This window comes from Vitis vinifera, chromosome 5 (genome assembly GCF_030704535.1).
Source record: "Vitis vinifera cultivar Pinot Noir 40024 chromosome 5, ASM3070453v1".
Taxonomy (NCBI): domain Eukaryota; kingdom Viridiplantae; phylum Streptophyta; class Magnoliopsida; order Vitales; family Vitaceae; genus Vitis; species Vitis vinifera.
In genome coordinates, this window is record NC_081809.1 from 9,980,428 (window position 1) to 10,001,455 (window position 21,028).

At 39.9% G+C, this 21,028-nt stretch overlaps 1 long non-coding RNA gene and 3 other non-coding genes across 6 annotated transcripts; 3 read left to right on the forward strand and 1 right to left on the reverse strand.

Moving 5' to 3' along the window:
* Nucleotides 1-3,597: 3,597 nt before the first annotated feature.
* Nucleotides 3,598-18,790, forward strand: LOC104879306 (uncharacterized). 3 transcript variants are annotated; one of them, XR_009465683.1, is made up of 4 exons: nucleotides 3,969-4,388; nucleotides 17,784-17,919; nucleotides 18,465-18,532; nucleotides 18,641-18,790. It is a non-coding gene; the product is annotated as an uncharacterized LOC104879306 (long non-coding RNA). The 3 variants fall into 3 exon arrangements; XR_009465684.1 differs by lacking the exons at nucleotides 18,465-18,532; nucleotides 18,641-18,790 and adding an exon at nucleotides 18,169-18,292 and having other exon boundaries at nucleotides 3,976-4,388; XR_009465685.1 differs by lacking the exons at nucleotides 18,465-18,532; nucleotides 18,641-18,790 and having other exon boundaries at nucleotides 3,598-4,388; nucleotides 17,784-18,130.
* TRNAS-AGA (transfer RNA serine (anticodon AGA)) lies at nucleotides 11,299-11,380 on the forward strand. The gene has a single exon. It is a non-coding gene; the product is annotated as a tRNA-Ser (tRNA).
* On the reverse strand, nucleotides 17,141-17,214 carry TRNAV-AAC (transfer RNA valine (anticodon AAC)). Its single transcript has one exon. It is a non-coding gene; the product is annotated as a tRNA-Val (tRNA).
* Nucleotides 18,701-18,782, forward strand: TRNAS-AGA (transfer RNA serine (anticodon AGA)). Its single transcript has one exon. It is a non-coding gene; the product is annotated as a tRNA-Ser (tRNA).
* Nucleotides 18,791-21,028: the final 2,238 nt, after the last annotated feature.

A 21,028-nucleotide genomic window follows, 5' to 3' on the forward strand; every position in this document is an offset into this window, starting at 1 on the left:
ACTTTTTAATACTTAATAGAAATAAAATACTATAAAAACAAACAACCTAATATTTAATACTATTAAGCATTAAGGTTCTATTTAGAATTAAGTAAAAAAACAAACACCACCTTAGAGTGTGTTTAGCAGTGATTTTAAGAAGTGTTTCTTGTCTTTCTAACACTAATTTTTTTCTTTCAAGTATTAGAAAGGCTAGAAACACTTCCTAGTATCCTGCCAAATGTATTCTTATAAGCAATGTTATTTGAGGCTACAGGGACATTCTTTAATGTTTTTATCTCTTTCTGATTCCGGATAATTAAGTTAAATCAAGGGACCTTTTTTACTGTCCGTTTTTTCATGGGGCTATTTATTAGTTGCTTACTTTCTTCTTGAGTAGGTTAAATTTTTAAATTTTCACCATTTTCCCCATCTTTTCCAAGCTGATGTCATTTGCCAGTTTCTTTTACTTTGAACTAAATTTGTGGAAATGGAACTCTTGTTGGGCAATGTTCATATTTGAAACTTAATATAACAAAACTGAAATGGAATACAATTACAAGCCTATCGTGCAAATGCATCATATTTACTTTTTTACTCCATTTTCGTCTATGAATGATATATAGCTGGTTTCACAAACTGTTGCAATTACCCTGCCAAGAGGGAGAAATCATAGGTACAATTAGGCTTAATAAACAAAAATGAGAAACAAAATTCAGTTGCAGGACCTTCTGGAATCAAATGTTTGGAAACGATCCTCACTTTTTCTTCTTCCTCATTTTTTTGGCTTGTTCTAGTTAATGCATATGTTTACCATTTTGTGATGGGGAATTGTTGGAGATAATGAGTAGTAGGCACCAATTCATTGCTGGTGCAATGGTTACTTTCAAGATTGTCACATGTGAACACGTGGTTCCAAGCTAGGTAGGGCACTGGAATGAGAAGTCTTGCTTACATTCAGAAATTCACTGTTTGATCATTTTTCATTTGAAAATGATGGTGTCAATTTCTCAATTCCCTGGACATAATTAAAAATAATGGGGTGTGGAGGACTGAGGAGCAAGAGGTGAGGGAGGGGATTGTGAACGCTTTTCAGCAACTGCTCTCTGAAGAGCCAGGCTGGAAAGCTGATATTGAGGGGTTGCACCTCCAAAGTCTAAATTCGAGTGAAGCTGAAGGCTTGGAGCTACCTTTCACTGAGGAAGAAATCCACTTTGCCATGTTGGAAATGAATGGTGACAAAACTCCTAGAGCCGATGGGTTTACAGTGGCCTTTTGGCAATTTTGTTGGGACTTTGTGAAGGAGAAGATTGTGGATTTGTTTAAGGAGTTTTATGAACAAAGATCTTTTGCCAAAAGCCTCTACACCACTTTCCTGATCCTTATTCCAAAGAAAAGGGGGGCTAAGGACCTTGGGGACTTTCGGCCTATTAGCCTACTAGGGGGGCTGTACAAGCTTTTGGCCAAGGTGCTGGCGAATAGGCTAAAGAAGGTCTTAGGAAAGGTGGTTTCTGTGGACCAGAATGCCTTTGTGAGGGGCAGACAGATTTTGGATGCCTCGCTCATAGCTAATGAGGTGATCGACTTCTGGCATAAGCATAAGGAGAAAGGGTTGATTTGCAAACTGGACATTGAAAAAGCTTACGATAGCATCAATTGGAATTTTCTCATGAAGGTTTTGCACAAGATGGGCTTTGGGTCTCGGTGGATGGAGTGGATTTGGTGGTGCATTTCAACTGCCAAATTTTATGTGCTGGTCAATGGGGTGCCAACAGGCTTATTCTCGAATTCCAAGGGGCTACGTCAAGGAGATCCTCTGTCTCCTTACCTCTTTGTCCTAGGTATGGGAGTGCTAAGTGCACTCATAAGAAGTGTTGTTGTTGGGGGTTTCATTTCAGGTTGCAGCCTTCAGGGAAGAGGGAGGTTGGAGATGGATGTCTCTCACCTACTCTTTGCTGATGACACAATCATCTTTTGTGAAGTAAGGAAAGAGTATCTAACCTCTTTAAGCTGGATTTTGGCTTGGTTTGAGGCGGCTTCTGTGCTAAGAATAAACCTAGCTAAAAGCGAATTAATTCCTGTTGAGGAGGTAGAAGAAGTTGAGGAAATGGCAGTGGAGCTTGGGTGCAAAGTGGGGACTCTTCCTTCAGTTTATCTGGGGCTGCCCCTCGGAGCCCACCACAAGGCCATATCTATGTGGGATGGGGTGGAAGAAAGAATGAGGAGAAGATTAGCCCTTTGGAAAAGACAATATATTTCTAAGGGCGAGAGAATTACCCTCATCAAGAGCACTCTGGTCAGCATTCCTATTTACCAATTGTCCCTTTTTTGAATGCCCAAGATAGTGGCAAGAAGACTTGAAAAATTACAAAGAGACTTTCTTTGGGGAGGGGGAAGAATGGAAAGGAAAATCCACTTAATTAATTGGGAGGTGGTGTGTACTCAAAAGGAGAAAAGGGGTCTAGGTATACGGAAGATTGATCTCCTTAACAAGGCCTTGTTGGGTACGTGGATTTGGAGGTCTGCCTTTGAAAAGGATATCCTTTGGAAGAAAGTGATCGGGGTGAAGTATGGCCAAGAGGGCTTTGGTTGGAGGACTAATGAAGCTCGCGGGGCGTTTGGAGTGGGGGTGTGGAAGGAGATTTTGAAGGAGGCAAATTGGTGCTGAGATAACATGATGTTTAAGGTGGGTAAGGGGACTAAGGTCAAGTTCTGGACTGATCACTGGTGTGGTAACGCGGCGCTGTCCCGAATTTTCCTTCAGTTATTTGCCTTGGCGGTCCATAGGAATGCAACGGTTAATGAGGTGTGGGACTCTAGTCTCGGTCAAGGGGGTTGGAATCTCAGATTTGCTAGAGATTCTAATGATTGGGAGCTGGATCTAATAGGAGCTATGTTTAATATGCTGAGGGACTTCAAGATCTCCCAAGAAGAGGACTCAGTGTTATGGAAAGGTGAGGGTCAAGGCACTTTTGGAGTTAGGGATGCTTACAATTTGCTGGTTGCTCCCAATGCCCTCGCCTTCCCGGTTAAGTGCATTTGGGTGGATAAGGTCCTAACTAAAACTTCTTTTTTTGCTTGGGAGGCTATGTGGACGAAGATCCTCACCTTGGATAGGCTTAAAAAATGAGGGTGGTGGCTTCCTAATTGCTGTTTTTTGTGTGGCTGTGAAAAGGAAAATGTAAATCACATTCTTTTACACTGTAGAGTGGTCAGGGTCCTCTGAGAAATTGTCCTTGCCTTGTTTGGGGTTTATTGGGTGTTCCCAGAGACAGTCAAAGAGGTGTTATTTAGTTGGAGGGACCCTTTTGTGGGGAGAAAGAGGAAAAAAATCTGGTGTTCCATCCCGTTATGTATTTTTTGGACGGTATGGAAGGAAAGAAATAGATTAGCTTTTAGGGGGGGTTCTTTAGATATATAGAAACTCAAAAATTCTTTTGTTTGTAATTTGTGGAGTTGGGCTAGAGTGTACATGGGAGAGGAGTCCTTTTCGCTTTTAGTCTTTTTGGAGTGGCTAGTGGCTACTTAAGGGCTGGTGAGGCTGCTTGTTCTTTTGTTTTTGGGTTAGGCTGCGTTGTATACTCCCTGTATGCTTTGTGGCTTTTTGCCCTTTAATATATTTTGTGCTCATTTATCAAAAAAAATAAAAATTCTCAATTCCCTTATCTCATTATACCATATATTTATAATTCTATCCCAATGGGTGCATCTTGATTAACCCGAAACTTTTAAAATTTAACTTCACCATTTTAAAATTTACATTACTTGTTTTAAGTCTTGATGAAGAGGAGGTTTTTATCAGTTCTTAGATGTTTAAATTGAATTTATAGATATAACTTGTGTACATGTCCTTTTTTGACTTTAAAAATTAATTCTAAATGTTAAGAAAGTCTGAATCAAGGGCATTCCTTGAAGTATCAAGGAATCACAACCCTTGAATAAGGGCCATTGACTTACATTTTTTTTTTCATAGGCAAAATTAATTAAAAATAAAGAATTTGGCGTTGGCCTGACTCGAACCAGAGACCTTCAATGTGTTAGACTGACGTGATAACCAACTACACCACGACACCATGTTAAAGGAATATTGAATTACATCTCAACAACATAAACCTATTGTTGGTGTTTTTGTTACCAAAGAGGATGAAATGTTCTAGGATTAGAAGTGCCCAATGTGCTGAAAGTATTGTTATTGCTTACATAGAAAACATTTTTTTTAAAAAACTTATTATATATTGTTGATTTTTTGGATTTCTTTTCTTTATTTGCAATGTATATCAATCACTTAGCACTGGAAATGATAGTGAACTAGGGCATGTTTAATATTTTGGACTGCAGTTCAGCTCAGTTACATTAAGGAATCTGAAGAGATGTGTCGTGCTATGGAACCTTTGGAATTGATAAAAAGAGTAAGTATAAGAGTGACGTTATAATTCTAATCATTTTACTATAAATCTGGTTAAATTTCCTATTAAGTAAACACGGATGATCTGGTTTCGCATGTAAAAGTTTGAGGGCTTGAGATATTCTTTTAATTGAGTGGAATTTTCCCTTGCATTTTGTATTTAATGTTAAACTAAATTGAAGAATTTCTTAATTCCTTTATTGATTTTTTCGGTACACACCATACACATATATATACACAAATGACTGAATAAGAAAATATCAATCTGGCTTGATTCTCTCCTAAAAATAGGAAACTGAATCCTAAAGAAATATCCTAAATGATCTCTCCTTTTTTATTCCTAAAATACTTTCCTAAATTAAAATCCTAACTTTGAATGCCAACTTTCAACACTCCCCCTCAAGCTGGAGAATATATATCATATAATCCCAGCTTGCAAGTTAAGTCTTTGAAGTTAGGCCTAGGTAAAGCTTTGGTGAGGATGTCTGCGGTTTGGTGCTTGGTAGGAACGTAGTTCAATTTAACCGTCTCACTAGTCACCTTCTCTGTGATGAAGTGTCTGTCAATCTCAACGTACTTGGTCCTGTCATGATGCACGGGGTTTTTTGCTATGCTTATAGCTGCCTGATTATCACACATCATCAGAATCGGAGATGAACTCGTTTGTCCCAGTTCACTAAGAACCCTTTTTATCCAAATCCCTTCACAGATTCCCTGTGCTAGAGCTCTGTACTCAGCTTCTGCACTACTTCTGGCTACAACTGATTACTTCTTACTCCTCCAGGTAACAAGATTTCCCCAGACAAAAGAACAGTATCCAGAAGTGGACCGCCTGTCAATGATGTTTCCTGCCCAATCCGCATCTGAGTATACTTCAGTGTCACGATTCTCTGTCTTTCTGAAGAATAAACCTTTCCCTGGTGTCATTTTTAAATATCTAAGAATCCTGTAGACCACTTCCATGTGTTCCTCAATGGGGTTGTGCATGAATTGACTTACAACACTCACTGCAAAGCCAATATCTGGCTGAGTGTGTGAGAGATAAATCAAGCGCCCGACGAGTCGCTGATATCTCCCCCTGTCTACCGGTGTACTCTCTTTCTCGATACCAAGTTTCTTCTGACTATCCATAGAAGTATCAATTGGTTTGCATCCAAGCATACCGGTCTCCTTAAGAAGATCGAGTATGTATTTTCTTTGAGAGACTACAATTCCCTTCCTTGATCTAGCCACTTCCATACCAAGGAAATATTTCAAATTTCCAAGGTCTTTAACTTCAAACTCTTCTGACAAATACTTCTTCAAATTCTGTAATTCCTCCATATCATTCCCAGATAGAATAATATCATCGACATAGATTATCAATATGGTCATTTTCCCGGCATGAGACTTCTTGACAAATAGAGTATGATCAGCCTGACCTTGTTTGTAGCTCAGCTTCAAGACTGCCTTTGTGAATCTATCAAACCAGGCTCGGGGAGATTGTTTAAGGCCGTACAAGGATTTTTGGAGTTTGCAAACCTGATTCTTTGCCATACTTCCTTCGAAACCAGGTGGTATTTCCATGTAGACTTCCTCTTCTAGGTCACCATTTAGAAACGCATTTTTTATGTCCAGTTGTTGCAAGCACCAATCTTGATTGACAGCCAATGAGAGAAGAATCCTGATAGTGTTCAGTTTTGCAACAGAAGCAAAAGTCTCCTAATAGTCTATCCCATAGGATTGTGTAAACCCTTTAGCTACCAAACGAGCCTTGAATCTCTCGACTGATCCATCTGCTTTGTATTTTATGGTGAAAATCCACTTGCACCCCACGGGCCTCTTCCCAACCGGCAAATCTGTGATAGTCCATGTCCCATTCTTCTCAAGTGCATCAATCTCATCTTGTACTGCCTTCTTCCATTCTGAAATTTTGAATGCCTCTTGTATTGTGTTGGGAACCTGAGTATCATCAAGAGAAGTAGCAAATGCTCTGTAAGATGGTGATAGCCCTTCATACGTAACATAATTCCCAATTGGATGATCTGTACATCTCCTAACACCCTTCCTCAATGCAATCGGCAGAGTAGAATCATCAATGCTGGGAATTAACACCTCTCCAGCCCTATCCTCACCTATGTTCTCTTCAGGTAGACTTGAAATGGAGTCAATATATTGGCCACATGTTGGCTGTGATCCGTGCTCTAATTCCTGTCTTTTCCTCCTTCTGATGTAAATTTGTAAGTTCTCATTAGCAAGTTGTGGGGCTATAGGTTGAATAGGCATGGGAGATTGGATGGTCACGGGAGAAGGAACATTTGTGGGCTGGGCTAGCTGGACTGATGACGGCATGGGTGTGGACAACTCAGTGGGCGCGAATTGGGAAGGATTTGGTGACTCTGAGTGAGAAAAAGGTACAGCCTCAAGAAGAGACTCCCAAACTTGATGTTCATTCATGCTCTCCCCCTGAACATGAGATTTGGGATAGAAGAAGACATGTTCAAAGAAAGAGACGTCTATGGTGGTGTAAAATCTTTTGTTGGTTGGAGAATAGCATTTGTACCCTTTTTGGGTTGGAGAATACCCTAGGAAAATGCACTTATTGGCTCGAGGAGCAAATTTGCTACGATTTTGAGGATACACATAAACGAATGCCGTGCAACCAAATACTTTGAGTGGTAAATCAGAAGAGGCTACACGGGTGTGAGGGAATTTTTTTAAGAGAAGTTGACGTGGGGATTGAAAGGTAAGCACTCTGGATGGCATACGGTTAATCAAATAGGTAGCTGTGAGAATGGCTTCCCTCCAGAAATAGTTTGGAACATTAGAGGAAAACATAAGGCACCGGACAACCTCCAAGAGATGTCTATTCTTGCGTTCAGCCACCCCATTTTGTTGTGGGGTGTCAATGCAAGAACTTATGTGGATAATGCCGTGATTTTGAAGATAAGTACTGAGACTACTGGTAAAGTATTCCTTTGCATTATCTGACTTAAGGACTTGAATTTTGGAATTGAATTGATTTTGAACCATAAGATTGAAGGTTTGAAAAATGTGCCCGACCTCTGACTTTTCTTTCATAAGGAAAACCCATGTTACCCGTGTATGATCATCAACGAATGTCACAAACCATCGAGTGTCAGAAATATTTTTTATCCGTGAGGGACCCCACACATCACTATGTACTAAAGAGAAAAGAGTCGAAGGTTTGTATGGGATTTGAGGATATACTGTTCGAGTATGCTTTGCAAACTAACAAATTTCACAGTGATAAGATGCTGGATTTTTATTGATAAATAATTTGGGAAACAATTTTGCAAGGTAAACAAAGCTAGGATGACCAAGGCGATAGTGTAACATTATAATCTCACTATCTTTATTGACCTTAGAATTTGACACAGAATTGAAAGACTCTAACATACTCTGAGACTGTACGCAGCTTGCTTGAGAGACTTGGTTTGAGAATTGGCCACATGGGAGGAGGTAGAGCCCGGAACACAGTTCAGCACTGCCAATCATCTTCCCAAATTTCAAGTCCTAAAAAACACACGAGTTTGGATAAAATTTAGTAACACATTGGAGATCACGGGCCAATTTGCTAATGGACAAAAGATTACAATCCAAGTTTGGAACATGGAGAACAGAGTCAAGAAACAAGTCTTTAGTAAGTTTTATGGAACCTGTCTCGACAATTTTTGACTTTGAACCATCAGTAATATGGACGGATGAATGACCATTACTTGGCTTGTAATTTTGAAGAATGGCAGCATCTCCTGTCATGTGATCAGAAGCACCTGTGTCCACTATCCACGGCTTCATTCCTCCTCAATTAGCAGTGAAGGCTATCCCTGTAGTACTGCCACTGCCAACTTGGCTTAATAGTTTCTATAGCATCTTCATCTGCTCTTTGTTGAATGGACTCGGATCGGGAACAGATGTGCTCTCAGAGTTGGCAGCCACGTGTGCTCTGCCATCTCTGTCAAACCGTGGCTTTGGTTTCCAATCAGCCGGTTTGCCATGAAGCTTCCAGCAAGCCTCCTTATAATGGCCTAGTTTCTTACAATAATCACACCAAGGCCTATCCCGTTTCTGACGATCTCCACCACTACTATTAAATGACCGAGCAGCAAGGCCAGAGGCATCCAATGTTGGGGATCCCATCATCACTTTCTTTCTACTTTCTTCACGCCTAACCTCTGAAAAAGCCTCCCTGAGACTTGGCAGGGGTTTAATGCCCATGATTCGGCCTCTAACATCATCTAATTCCCTATTTAGTCCTAGGAAAAACTTGAACAGTCTCTTTTGTTCCACAATTTGCCTGTATGTTGCTGCATCATCCGAACATTTCCATGAGTGAGTCTCGAATAAGTCAAGTTACTGCCAATACCTTGTGAGTGTGTTGTAATACTGAGTAACTGACTGCTCTCCTTGGCAGAAGTCATGTAGGGCTGATTCAACCTGAAAAAGTTCTGAAGTATTTTCAGAACTTGAGTAAGTTTCTTTGGCTGCATCCCATATGTCCTTTGCAGTCCCAAACAGTAAGAAATTTTCACCTATGTCATTGTTCATGGAATTGATAAGCCATGACATGATCATGCTGTTTTTAATCTTCCACTTCCTGAAACCCGGTTCTGTAGTTTCTGGCATGGCTGCTTCTCCAGTGAGGTACTCATCCTTTCCTTTACCGCAAATGAACAGCAACACAGATTGTGACCACTGTAAATAGTTATGGCCATTTAATTTGTGTCCTGTGATGAGAATAGGAGAGGAATCACTGCCACCAAGGTTTGGAATTTCAGAACTGCCCCCTGATTCTGGTGCCGTGACGCTGGATACTTGTGATGATGCCATTTCGTATTTTGTCATGGAGATTTGGAAGACAGCTGAATATGGTTGCTGGAAATTGGGAAGAGAGAAAAACAGAGATACCGGCCTAATGGAAAAGAAAAACAACTGTGGCACCACCGGAAAGGTAGAAGAACACTTCCCAAGGCACGTGCAGGGATTAGGGTTGAGAAAAAATAGCCGGAGGACGCCGGAAAAACTGTTTGGAGGGCCCGCGGAGGCAAAAGAACCCCAAAAAAGGCATGTGCAGGGCTCGAATGGCAGAAACAGGTATGAAGGGTGGCTAGTCGGCGTCAGGTGAGGCTGGAGGAGGAAGTGCGTCGCCGGAAAGTGGCTCACGTGCCCTCACGCGCCGGCGAGTGAGATGCAGTCGCCGGCCGGAAAAACGCTCGTGGCCGGCGCATGGGTGGTTTTCTGGCTCCGGTGCTTTGGGAAAAATTGGAGATCTCCTCCAGGCGCTCCTTGCGGTGTGGAAAAAAGACGTCGCCGGCGGTGAATGTTTTCTGACGACGATTCAACCGACCGGAAAGTCGTTTCCCGGAATTGATGACCGGAAGTGATGACCGGAATGAGAGATGGTCGGATTGAGAGATGGCCAGAGAGACTTGGCCGGAATGAATGATGGCCTGAATAAGAGGCGGCCAAAAGGGATTAGGGTTTCAGAAAACTGGCTCTGATACCATGAAGAATTTCTGAATTCCTTTATTGATTTTTTCGGTACACACCATACACATATATATACACAAATGACTGAATAAGAAAATATCAATTTGGCTTGATTCTCTCCTAAAAATAGGAAACTGATTCCTAAGGAAATATCCTAAATGATCTCTCCTTTTTTATTCCTAAAATACTTTCCTAAATTAAAATCCTAACTTTGAATGCCAAATTTCAACATAAATAAAGAGAAGTGTTGTGGTGAAATTCACACAATATTAGTGCTGAATTCTCTTCTAAATTTAGGTGAGGGAAATTACTCAAGAAGCTTATAATATAGTCCAACCGAAAGATACAAAGCAAAGGGCTGCAGAAGATCTATCCCAAAGGTTAAAGGACTCACACTCCTTTAGTGATTCTGCTAGCCAAAAAGGTAACTAACTAGGTTTTGTGCAGAAATCCATTGCTCTGTCTCTCTCTCACATACACACACATATGCACAAAGCATTGGATAATGGTAATTTACTATAAAGAACTATCCCTGATCAATGAGCGAAGGCTGTTATGGTGCTTGATATAGAAATTCTTCATGATTTATCTAAACTAAAAACTAATTTTACTGAAGTAAACACATTGGCCTTCAAGCTGGATGTGAATCCTGGTGATCTTTTCATTGAAACAGTTGCACCCAGAAACTGGACCTATGAGCAGCCACGTCGATGAAGTATAAATTTATCATCTGACATAGATATGTGAGTTATTCAAGTGTTAAATCTTGGTGATCACAGTACATGCATATTAAACATTTTGAAGAATCATCTATAATATTGCAATCCTTTCATTAAAATGTTTGACTACTTTCCTGTAGTAGCATCCCTGCATGCTTCTATACCCATAACAATGCCTAGAATGTGAAATGCTCATCTTTCTCTTGTTTGAAATAGGACATCATGTAGAGGGGGTGCGGAAGCTCCTATTTTTGTTTTTGTTTTTATTTTTGTTTTCTTGAAGTATATATAGTGGTGGATAGGCTTCACTGCAACTATTCATCTTCAAAATCAGTGTCCTTGTAGTACCTCCTAGCTTCCATCATGGTTTCTATATTTGTATTTTCCATCACCCCAAATAACAGAATTTGATGTTCCTTCTAATTCTTTTTTTCTATTCCCTCATTGTTTCTTTGATCTCTAGCCTCGGGCTTAGGTGAATTTTTATGCTGCATGGTAGGACCTAAATACTGATGTTGTCTTCAATTTAAGCCTTTATGAATATGATAAATTCCTTAAGACATACAATCATTTGTTCAAGACATTCTCCATACCACGAATACCTGTCATTTTTTTTATTAATCTTCCATATAATTGGCACATTTGTGAAGTAGTGCTGCAAATAGGTAGTTGGTTATACATGTGGAAAAGTTGTTTGGGTCAGGGGTGGGCGTGCCGGAGTGGTTATCGGGCATGACTAGAAATCATGTGGGCTCTGCCCGTGCAGGTTCGAATCCTGCCGCTCATGCTTTTAGTTTTTGCTTATATATACATCTTTGAATTATATAAAATTATTCTTATAATATGCTCATGTTTCATAGACTTATTATTAGGCTGGAAGGTTAATTCACTTTAATGCACTTGTAAATATGTCCTTGATAAACAAATATTTTGAAAGAAGCACTCACTGAACTAGTAGTCTAAGAAAACATTTAGAAAGGTTTCTAAAACAATAATTTTAAACATAGGATTTTAATATAATTTATATGTGATTTTACTCAATGATATATTATTGTCCTGAATAATATATGATTTCATTTGGACTTATTTAGCAAGGCTTTTAGAAAAAACTCTCACATAAGAAGTGTATTTAGAGAAAAATAGGGTGTTTAATAGAATTTATAAAGTATTTTTTAAAAATTTGAAAATTCATTTATAGTGTTTTTAAAAAAGAACACTTGATATACAATTCTTTTAAAAGCATTTTTATAGAAAGTATTTCCATGTATTTCATTAAAAACTGTGTCAAACACAAAATGTGTAATAACAAATAAATATTTATTATTAGAAAAATAATATTTTCCCATTATTTCATCTTTCAATTACTAGTCTTTTCATTCTTTGTTTTTAATATTGTCCCCCTTTTTCTTTTCTTTCTTATCCAAAGTCACAAACCATAAACTTGACTCAAATTTTAGGGTGAAAAAAAAAAAAAAAAAGTCCTAAATGAAATTGTTCTTAAACTTGGAGAATTGATTTTGATGCTGTAGACCCTCATTTTGGGTCCAGGGGCAGACTTCTTTTTGGTCACCTCTTTTTTGCCACCTGCTAGAGGCTTCTAGAAGCCAATTGGAGAGTGTGAGCTGTCAAGAGAGTGAGTGGGAGTAGTGGTGGTTTTTAGGGAGCAGCAGAGATATTCTATGCAAGGGAGACATGTAGCAAGTTGGTTAGAGGTTGTTTTTTGCAGAGAGAACTTTTCCTGGAGGGGAGCGGTAAAAAGGAAAAAACAGAGAGAGTGAGCTGTTTTGGGAGAGAGGGTAGAGTCTTGAGAGACAAGAAAACCAGGGGAGGCTTGGGGGAAAACGGGGAGGGTGAGCTGATCTGCGAGATAAAGCAGAGAGAAGAGGGGAGCATTTTAGCTGGTGAGGTTTGTCTAGAGAGAGGCTTGGAGAAGGCAAGAAAAGAAAGGAGCAAGAAGAGAGAGTAGGGCTGCAGGAGACGTCTACAGAGGGGGTGAGCTGCAAGGGGGGTATCCATTGATGTAAGCCAGGTTAGAGATAAAGAGCTGAACAGAGAGGGGGAAAAAGAAAGAAAAACTTGAGGAAGAAAAATCATGCATCTTTCTGTTAGGAATACTTTGGCTCTGTTTCATCTGTGTTTGATGCCTGAAAATCATGCCATTGCTTTCTGTTAATTCCACCTGTCCTTAGCCCATGGATGTCACCTGAAATGAGGCTTTGTACATTCGTTATCTGTTTGATTTCCTTCTGCTATTTCTTCAGTTCTTGCTCTGCTCCTATCTCTGTTTTTTTTTATTCCTCTGTTTCTGGTAAGTTTGGGGTGTTTCTGGGAGTTGCAACCCCAATACTATGTCCTGTGGATCCCTAGCTGCAGACCCTGATGTTTGAGCATGAAGAAGGTCCAGTTGTCAAAGAGATGGATTTTCTGAAGTGTTGGATTATGGTACTGTATATGGTTCTGGTTCCAGTGAAGTTGAACTTGCTGCTGCAAGGCAGATGGTTATTGACCTTGCGGAGCAGGGAAATGAACTCTCCAATTTTCCATGCATAGAAACAGTACTGGTGATTCATAGGATAATGCTAATGTTTGTGACTAAGGTTTGATGTCGACTGAAGAGTTGGCACAAGCAGTGTCTACCAAGATGAGCTTCAAGAACTGGAAATCTGAAGAAGCAAAGGTTGAACCCATAAGAAAGTTGGAAAACCTAGACAGCTTCTTTCTGGCCTTCTTAGTGAGTTTACCTATTTTGAAGAACCATAAAAAGTCTGTCAATACTATTCCGTGGTCACCGACCCATGCCCATCGTCTTGCTTCTGCTAGAATGGATCATATCATCTGCATATGGAATGTATGGAATAGAGATCAGAAGGAAGCATGTGAATTCAGCTATCATAATGCAGCAGTGAAGGATGTCAGGTGGAGGAAGCAGGAACAGAGCAGCGACAGCCTCAAGGAATTTCGCCAAGTGAAGGGAATCATGATGCAAATCAGGATCAATCAGTGAAGCAAGAAATGAGAATAGAAGTGGAAGAGGCTAGACTGTCGACCCACCTATGGAGCTTGGGATGGATTTCATGCGTGAAGAAAGGGGTAAGGGCGGAGTTTTTGCTCAACACAGATCAAATTGAGTCGATTTATCATGTAGAGAATAGGGCAGGCCTGAGTTCTAAGCAGGGCCCTAATCATGGACCTGCACAAACTTTTCTGGTGGTCCAAAGAGCAGCTTCTGTGGTGCTAAACGTGTCTTGAGTAGGAGCAGATTGTGGTAAAGAGGGAAAAGTACTATAAACCAATAGATACAGAGCAGTTCCTCATAGAATGAGGATCATTTGATAATTGGGACAGTGACATGGTTGATGGTGGGGAGCAATACAAGGGTTCAGATGACAGGTGCAACCCTTGCTCCCCATATTGAAGTCTTTGCCTGATAGACTTCATTGCACAGTTTCTTATCTGCTCAGCTTTACTATGGGAGGTCCAACGAACATGATCCAAGCCATGCACTTGACCTGATACGTGGCAAGGATTTTCTGATGTTAATGGACTCTTGTTTGAAGGGCCATTTCTCAAATGATGATGAACCTGATAATGCCGAAGCCTTCCAGATTATCCCTGAAGATCCACTTCCAGTCTCTGATCCACCAAAAGATCTCTCTCTCAAATCTGAATCTGACAATGATTCTACAGGGATTACCAGAGCGACCACAAGTTTGCTGTTACTACTTACACATCCTCTGGAGCCGCCATTGCTTCATCAGGAGACTCAAGAAGGGTGCAGGAGGTGATATGAGACGCCTGTTTTACTGGGTTGCTGTCCATATGAACAATGAAGTGATGTGGGAGAAGTGGCTTCCTAACATGAATGTCGTTCTTTATATCGGGACCTGTGCTAGTCGAGAAGTTTGTCGGTTGCTATCAAAGAAGATGCCTGAACTTACATGAAGCTATGCAGTCATAGAAGTTGAAGACAACACAAAAGATATTCCGATTTCAAAGGATATCCTAATGCGGGCCACAGTGCAAAATCTTCATACAGAATCCACTCCAGTGGAGAAGGTCGTGACTCCAAATCCAGAATGTTTAACAATTGATACACCCATTTTTAATGCCCTGCATACCATGCATGATGGAAAACTTTTACACCTTCCTGTCATTGATGGAGATGGTGGTGTAGTTGCTGTTGTCGATGTAATGCATATCACTCATGCCACTGTGGCTACACTAAGTCAAGTGGGAACCAACGCTGGATTCAATAATGAAGCTGCAAGTGGTATGATGCAAAAGTCCTGGGACTTAGCCATGGGCATACCTGAAACCAGACCCACAAGCGCAAACATCTGTCCCTGCCCAGCTGACCCAAGTGCTCCTCGATTGATTATGGCAAGGAAGGAGAAGGAAAGGAAAGGGATAAGATGGCAAGCATGGATATAATACTAGCAGTGACGTGGAAAGACTTGGAGAAGGCATCAGGAGACCACCAGAGCTGTGCTAGGACCCTCAATGGCCCATGGTTGCTGTTTGTGTCTAAGAGTGGATTGGAAAAGCAGGATCCATTTGAGCAACCCTCAACATTTGATCAAACATGATGAGAATGAATGATGGGCCATGCTTGCACCCTGCCAGTAGAAACTCAAGCTTGAAACATGACAGCCTGCTACAGTGATAACTATGGTGGTGTATTATGTCGCCTCCTTCTGGCAGGAGTGCAGGTATAGAAAACCAAGGTGGACTGGAGTGACACATCAATCTCATGGACATCCTTTGTTATCCATTCGATGAGCCCCTCAGTTCCATATGAAGTTTTTTGCATCTTCAATGCTGAAGCTCACAAAGAGCCTCAATCAGTATGTGCGGAGACATCAAAAGCTAAGGATCACCTTGTATCCGCCTTCATGAAATACATGCAGACTGCTGGCCTTGCAAGGAAAGAAGATACTATCTCTTCTGTGCAATTAGGACAATTTAAACATGATGGTACAAAGGAGGCCAGATTTCAAGGAGCACTTGAAGAGAAGAAGGAAAAGGTGTTATCTATTTTGAGTATGGCTGTAAGCTCTCTGTACGATAAGGATAAGCATAGAGTTCTGGGCATTTTTAGTGATTTGGCTGAAAGAAGCAGTGCAGATAACAGGTTGCAGTGTGATTCTATTTTCTGAAAATTTGAAGAGCAAGTAGAGAAATGCTTACTTGTAGCAGGATTTGCTAATGAATTGCGGCAAGTCATCAATGGGGACATGCCTACTGTTCGTATAGATATAGAACATTCAAGATATTATTCAGAAAAGAACTGGGTCCCATTTTAAAACAAGTTTACTTTCCCATAAGAGCTTGGTTGGGAGAATGAATGAGGACATTTTACCAGAAGTAATTAAATTCATTGTTTCATTTAACTTGGGTAATGGATGCATTTGGATCCCTCTTGCAAATCCAGGGGTCTATTGATATGGCGCTAAAATAGCTCGTTGAGGTTGAAATCGAAAGAGCTTCTTTAGTGGAACTGGAGCTGTTGAGCAGAGTTCTAGTATCTCTCCTGGCAGATTTTCAGAATGATAGGCCAATGCTTTTTTTTTAATGCTGATGACATGACCCAGATCGTGTACACCATGATTGGAATAACTGAATACACAGTAGCAGACATATATGATTATATACAGAAACATGAGGAAAGAGCATTTGTTTTTAAGTTCTCTGGAATGGAAATCTACAATGAAGCTGTCAAAGGCCTCCTTAGCACAGGCTTTGGAGATATACCAAAGAGAGGGGAATAGGCAGCCAAGAAGCTGTTGGAAATAAAGCCTGAAGATCCAGGGGACTATGTGATGATTGTTAACATGTATGCTGCTGCTGGATGTTGGGACAAGCTTGCAAAGGTGAGAATCTTTGTGAGGAGGCTGAAAGTGTGGTGTTTTTGAAAGTTCTGAAGCTGCCAAACAGTTCTTGAAAGAATGGGAGCAAGACTCAAAGAGGAAGTCCTCCTTCTAGGTGCCTTGTCACCATCCTACCCCACACGTGTGAAACATTACTTTGCATGGCCACCTCTGGCACACCACGCTGACATGACCACCTCCACCCAAGTGGAAAGATCTGTCTTGTACAATGAACACAGGCCAAGGAGGCCTCCACTGGACTTGCCTAATCCCATTGGTGCCAGCTGTCACAGAGCTCGTCATTGCAGAACTAATGTACCTGCAGAGGATGGGTCCCAAGGAACCAGTATATAAGTTGCACTGGAATCACTCGTGATGGTGGTGAAAGGTATTTTTGAGCTTGTCAGAGATAAAAGGAAGGCTGGATCATGTTTATGGATCCTTGAATATCATTTAATTTCTTCCCTTTTTGTGGTATCTTAAGCTTAGGCTGAATCCAGAATTTATAGACATAACTTGTGTGCATAAAGTCCCTTTTGGACTTCACAAATTAATTCTAAATGTTAAGAAAGTCTGAATCAGAGGCATTCCCTGAAGTATCAAAGGAATCACAGCCCTTGAATAAGGGCCATTGAATTACATTTTTTTTATAGGCAAAATTAATTAAAAAGTAAAGAATTTGGCGTCGCCCGGACTTGAACCGGAGACCTTCAGTGTGTTAGACTGACGTGATAACCAACTACACCACGACACCATATTACAAAAAAGCATTGAATTACATCTCAACAAGATAAACCTATTGTTTGGTGTTTTTGTTACCAAAAAGGATGGGATTAGAAGTAACCAATGTGTTGAACATATTGTTATTGCTTACATAGAAAACAGTCTTTTTTTTTAAAAACTTATTATATATTGTTGATTCTGTGGATTTGTTTTCTTTATTTGCAATGCATATCAATCACTTAGCACTGGACAGGATAGTGAACTTAGGACATGTTTAATATTTTGGTTTGCAGTTCAGCTCAATTACTTTAAGGAATCTGAAGAGACGTGTCGTGCTATGGAACCTTCGGAACTGATAAAAAGAGTAGGTATAAGAGTGACTTTATAATTTTAATCATTTTAGTATAAATCTGGTTAAATTTCCTATTAAGTAAACATAGATGGTCTGGTTTTGCATGTATAAGTTTTTGAGGGCTTGAGATATTCTTTTAATTGATTGGAATTTTCTCTTGCATTTTGTATTTAGTGTTAAACTAAATAAACAAAAGTGCTGTGGTGAAATTCACACAATATTATGGCTGAAATCTTTTCTAAATTTAGGTGAGGGAAATTACTCAAGAAGCTTATGTGGAAGCAGAGATAGTCCAACTGAAAGATACAAAGCAGACAGCTGCAGAAGATCTATCCAAAAGGTTAAAGGACTCATGCTCCTTTAGTGATGCTGCTGGCCAAAAAGGTAACTAACTTGGTTTTGCCTAGAAATCCATTGCTCTCTCTCTTTCACATACACACACATATGCACAAGGTGATGGATAATGGTAATTTACTATAAAGAACTACACCTAATTAACGAGCAAAGTCTGCTATGGTGCTGCTTGATATAGAAATTCTTCATGATTTTGTTAAACTGAAACTAATTTTACTGAAGTAAACACATTGGCTTTTAAGCTGTATGTGAATCCTGGGGATCTTTTCATTGAAACAGTTGCACCCAGAAACTGGACCTATGAGCAGCCATGTCGATGAAGTATAAATTTATCATCTGACATAGATATGTGAGTTATTCAAGTGTTAAATCTTGGTGATCGCAGCACATGCATATTAAACATTTTGAAGAATCAACTATAATATTGCAATCCTTTTGTTAAAATGTTTGACTACTTTCCTGTAGTAGTATCCCTACATGCTTCTGTACCCATAACAATGCCTAGAATGTGAAATGCTCATTGTTTCTCCAATCTCTAGCCTCAAGCTTAGGTGAATTTTTATGCTGCTTGGCAGGACCTAAATACGAATGCTGTCTGCAATTTAAGCCCTTATGAATATGATAAATTCCTTAAGGCATACAGGTGAATCTAATACTTACTGATTCTTAGTCATTTGTTCAAGACAATCTCCATGCCACTAATACCTGTCGTTTTTTTTATTAATCTTCCATATAATTGGCACATTTGTAGCGAAGTAGTCCTGCAAATGGGTAGTTGGTTATACATGTGGAAAAGTTGTTTGGGTCAGGGGTGAGCGTGCCGGAGTGGTTATCGGGCATGACTAGAAATCATGTGGGCTCTGCCCGCGCAGGTTCGAATCCTGCCGCTCACGCTTTTACTTTTTGCTTATATATTCATCTTTGAAAAGACACAAAAAAAAAAAAAAAAAGGGTGTAATAATAAATATTTTTTTTTTTTTTGAATTGAAAATTTTAAAATAATTTTAGAAATTACGTGGAGTCTTTATTTTTAAATACTGATAAAAAATTTAAAGATTATGGTGCTTTTATGGTGCTTGATATATAAAGTCTTCATGATTTTGTTAAACTGAAACTAATTTTACTGAAGTAAGAAGTAAGCACATTGGCTTTTAAGCTGGATGTGAATCCTGGTGATCTTTTCATTGAAACAGTTGCACCCAGAAACTGGACCTATGAGCAGCCATGTCCATAAAGTATAAATTCATTTGTGTTTAATTACTAGAAATCAAGTGATAATCAAATTTTAATTACTGAAAAAAAACTTTTTTTTCTTTTTTCGTGTTTAACAAAATTTAAAAAACAGTTTTAAAAATTTGAAATTTCATTTGTATTGTTTCTTGTAAAAGCACTTGATAGATGGTTATCTCAAAAATATTATTGGAGAAATCATGCTATAATAAATATATTGTCTAAAATAATAAATCAATATTTATTATTAGAAAAGCAATATTTTTTTTTGTTGCTTTAACTTTGAATTATTAATCTTTTCATTATAAGTTTTTAATTTTCTCTTCCATTTTGTTTCCTTTATTATGTGTCCAATGTCACATACCATGAACTTGGCTCAAATTTGAGAAAAAAAATAATAATAATTGTGGACCCCGCATTTCGGCTCATGCATTTCCCACTCGATGGCGAGCTCGATTTTTATTTCGAAAAATGATTTTATTGATTAGGAAAATGACTAGGAGTCGCCACTTATTTTTATTTTATTTTTAAAAGGGTAAACAAAATAAGAAAGAAAAACCCTAAGTGTGACTCTTTATTTTGGAAAAGACGGTCTGCGAAAAACCGGATTGGGTTCGGGGGTTAGGTTACTTATCGGGAAGGTACGATAAAGACCGTAGCACCCCTTTAAGTCCCTAAAGTCGGGTCTCTACTAATAAAATGAAGCTGACGTGGCAATTGACGGGTAAATCAATGAATATCCTGAATGATCATGCACACATAAAAGTCGAGACATGCATAGACAATGATTAGAGGAAAATGGGTACATACCTGGGCAACGAGCCACCATGCGCTATCAATAGAGAGGGTTAGCGCACAATTTAGGAATAATCGCATGTATGTTAGAGAGTAAAGTAAATCAATCATGAATGATAATCAAAGCAAACAAACAATCAATCAATCATAAAGTCACATATGTCGGGCTCCCACCAAAACCCATTTATTTTGCATGAATTAATATCACAGATTTCATTATTCCGGAATTATGAAAAGGAAGTTGAATCGCCCTCCTCTCCCATCCGGCGTCAGGCGTCGAATGTGAAATATCCGGAGAAGGTGGAACGTCGGCCAGACAAAATTTTGGATGTGAGATATCGGGAAAAGGTTGAACGTCGGCCGGACAGAATTCCGGATGTGAGATATCCGGAGAAGGCTGAACGTCAGCCGAACAAAATTCTTCCTCGGGTGGAATGAGCTATGCCGCGCGTCGCAAGGGGGACCGTCTGCGTTTGCAAGGGAGAGAGAGCCACGTGGCATTTTTAGGGAGGATCCCACAAGTAGGTGAAAGTTTAGAGAGAGAAGCGGGGTTTGGTGGGTTGTATGGATATGGAGGCTTGGGTGAGTGGTTTTAATGGGTATGTGAAGGAGTGAAGGATAGCATGCACCCGTGAGACTCCATGTAAGTGAGGGAGTGGGATGGAGAATGAATGAGAGGAAAATGGGTGTGGTGGAGGATGCTTGATTCCTACAAGCTTGAGTGAGGAAATGGGTATGGCTGACGCGAACAGTGAAGAAGGCGTAGGCATGTGGTAACCGTGTTATTTATCATGAGAACATGAAGCCTTTGCTTGGACAAGTTAAACTGGATCGAACTAACAAGCTCTTTCCCTACTCTCCGCGACTCCGCCTGGGCCTCTCCTCACAGCTTTAGCTTGCTTCTTCAAACCTCTAATGTCTCCACTCTTTTCTCTGTAGCATTGCCGTCCAAGAAAGGATCTCCTCTTTTCAAATATCTCCAGCCAAACACCAGGAAAACTGGAATGCTCTCCTCCCCTCACTCTGCAAAATATACCCAGGCAGTTTGCTACTTTGCTTCACCCTCAAGCTAACGAATCTCTTCTCCAAAAAATGCCAAGAATAGAGGGGAAAA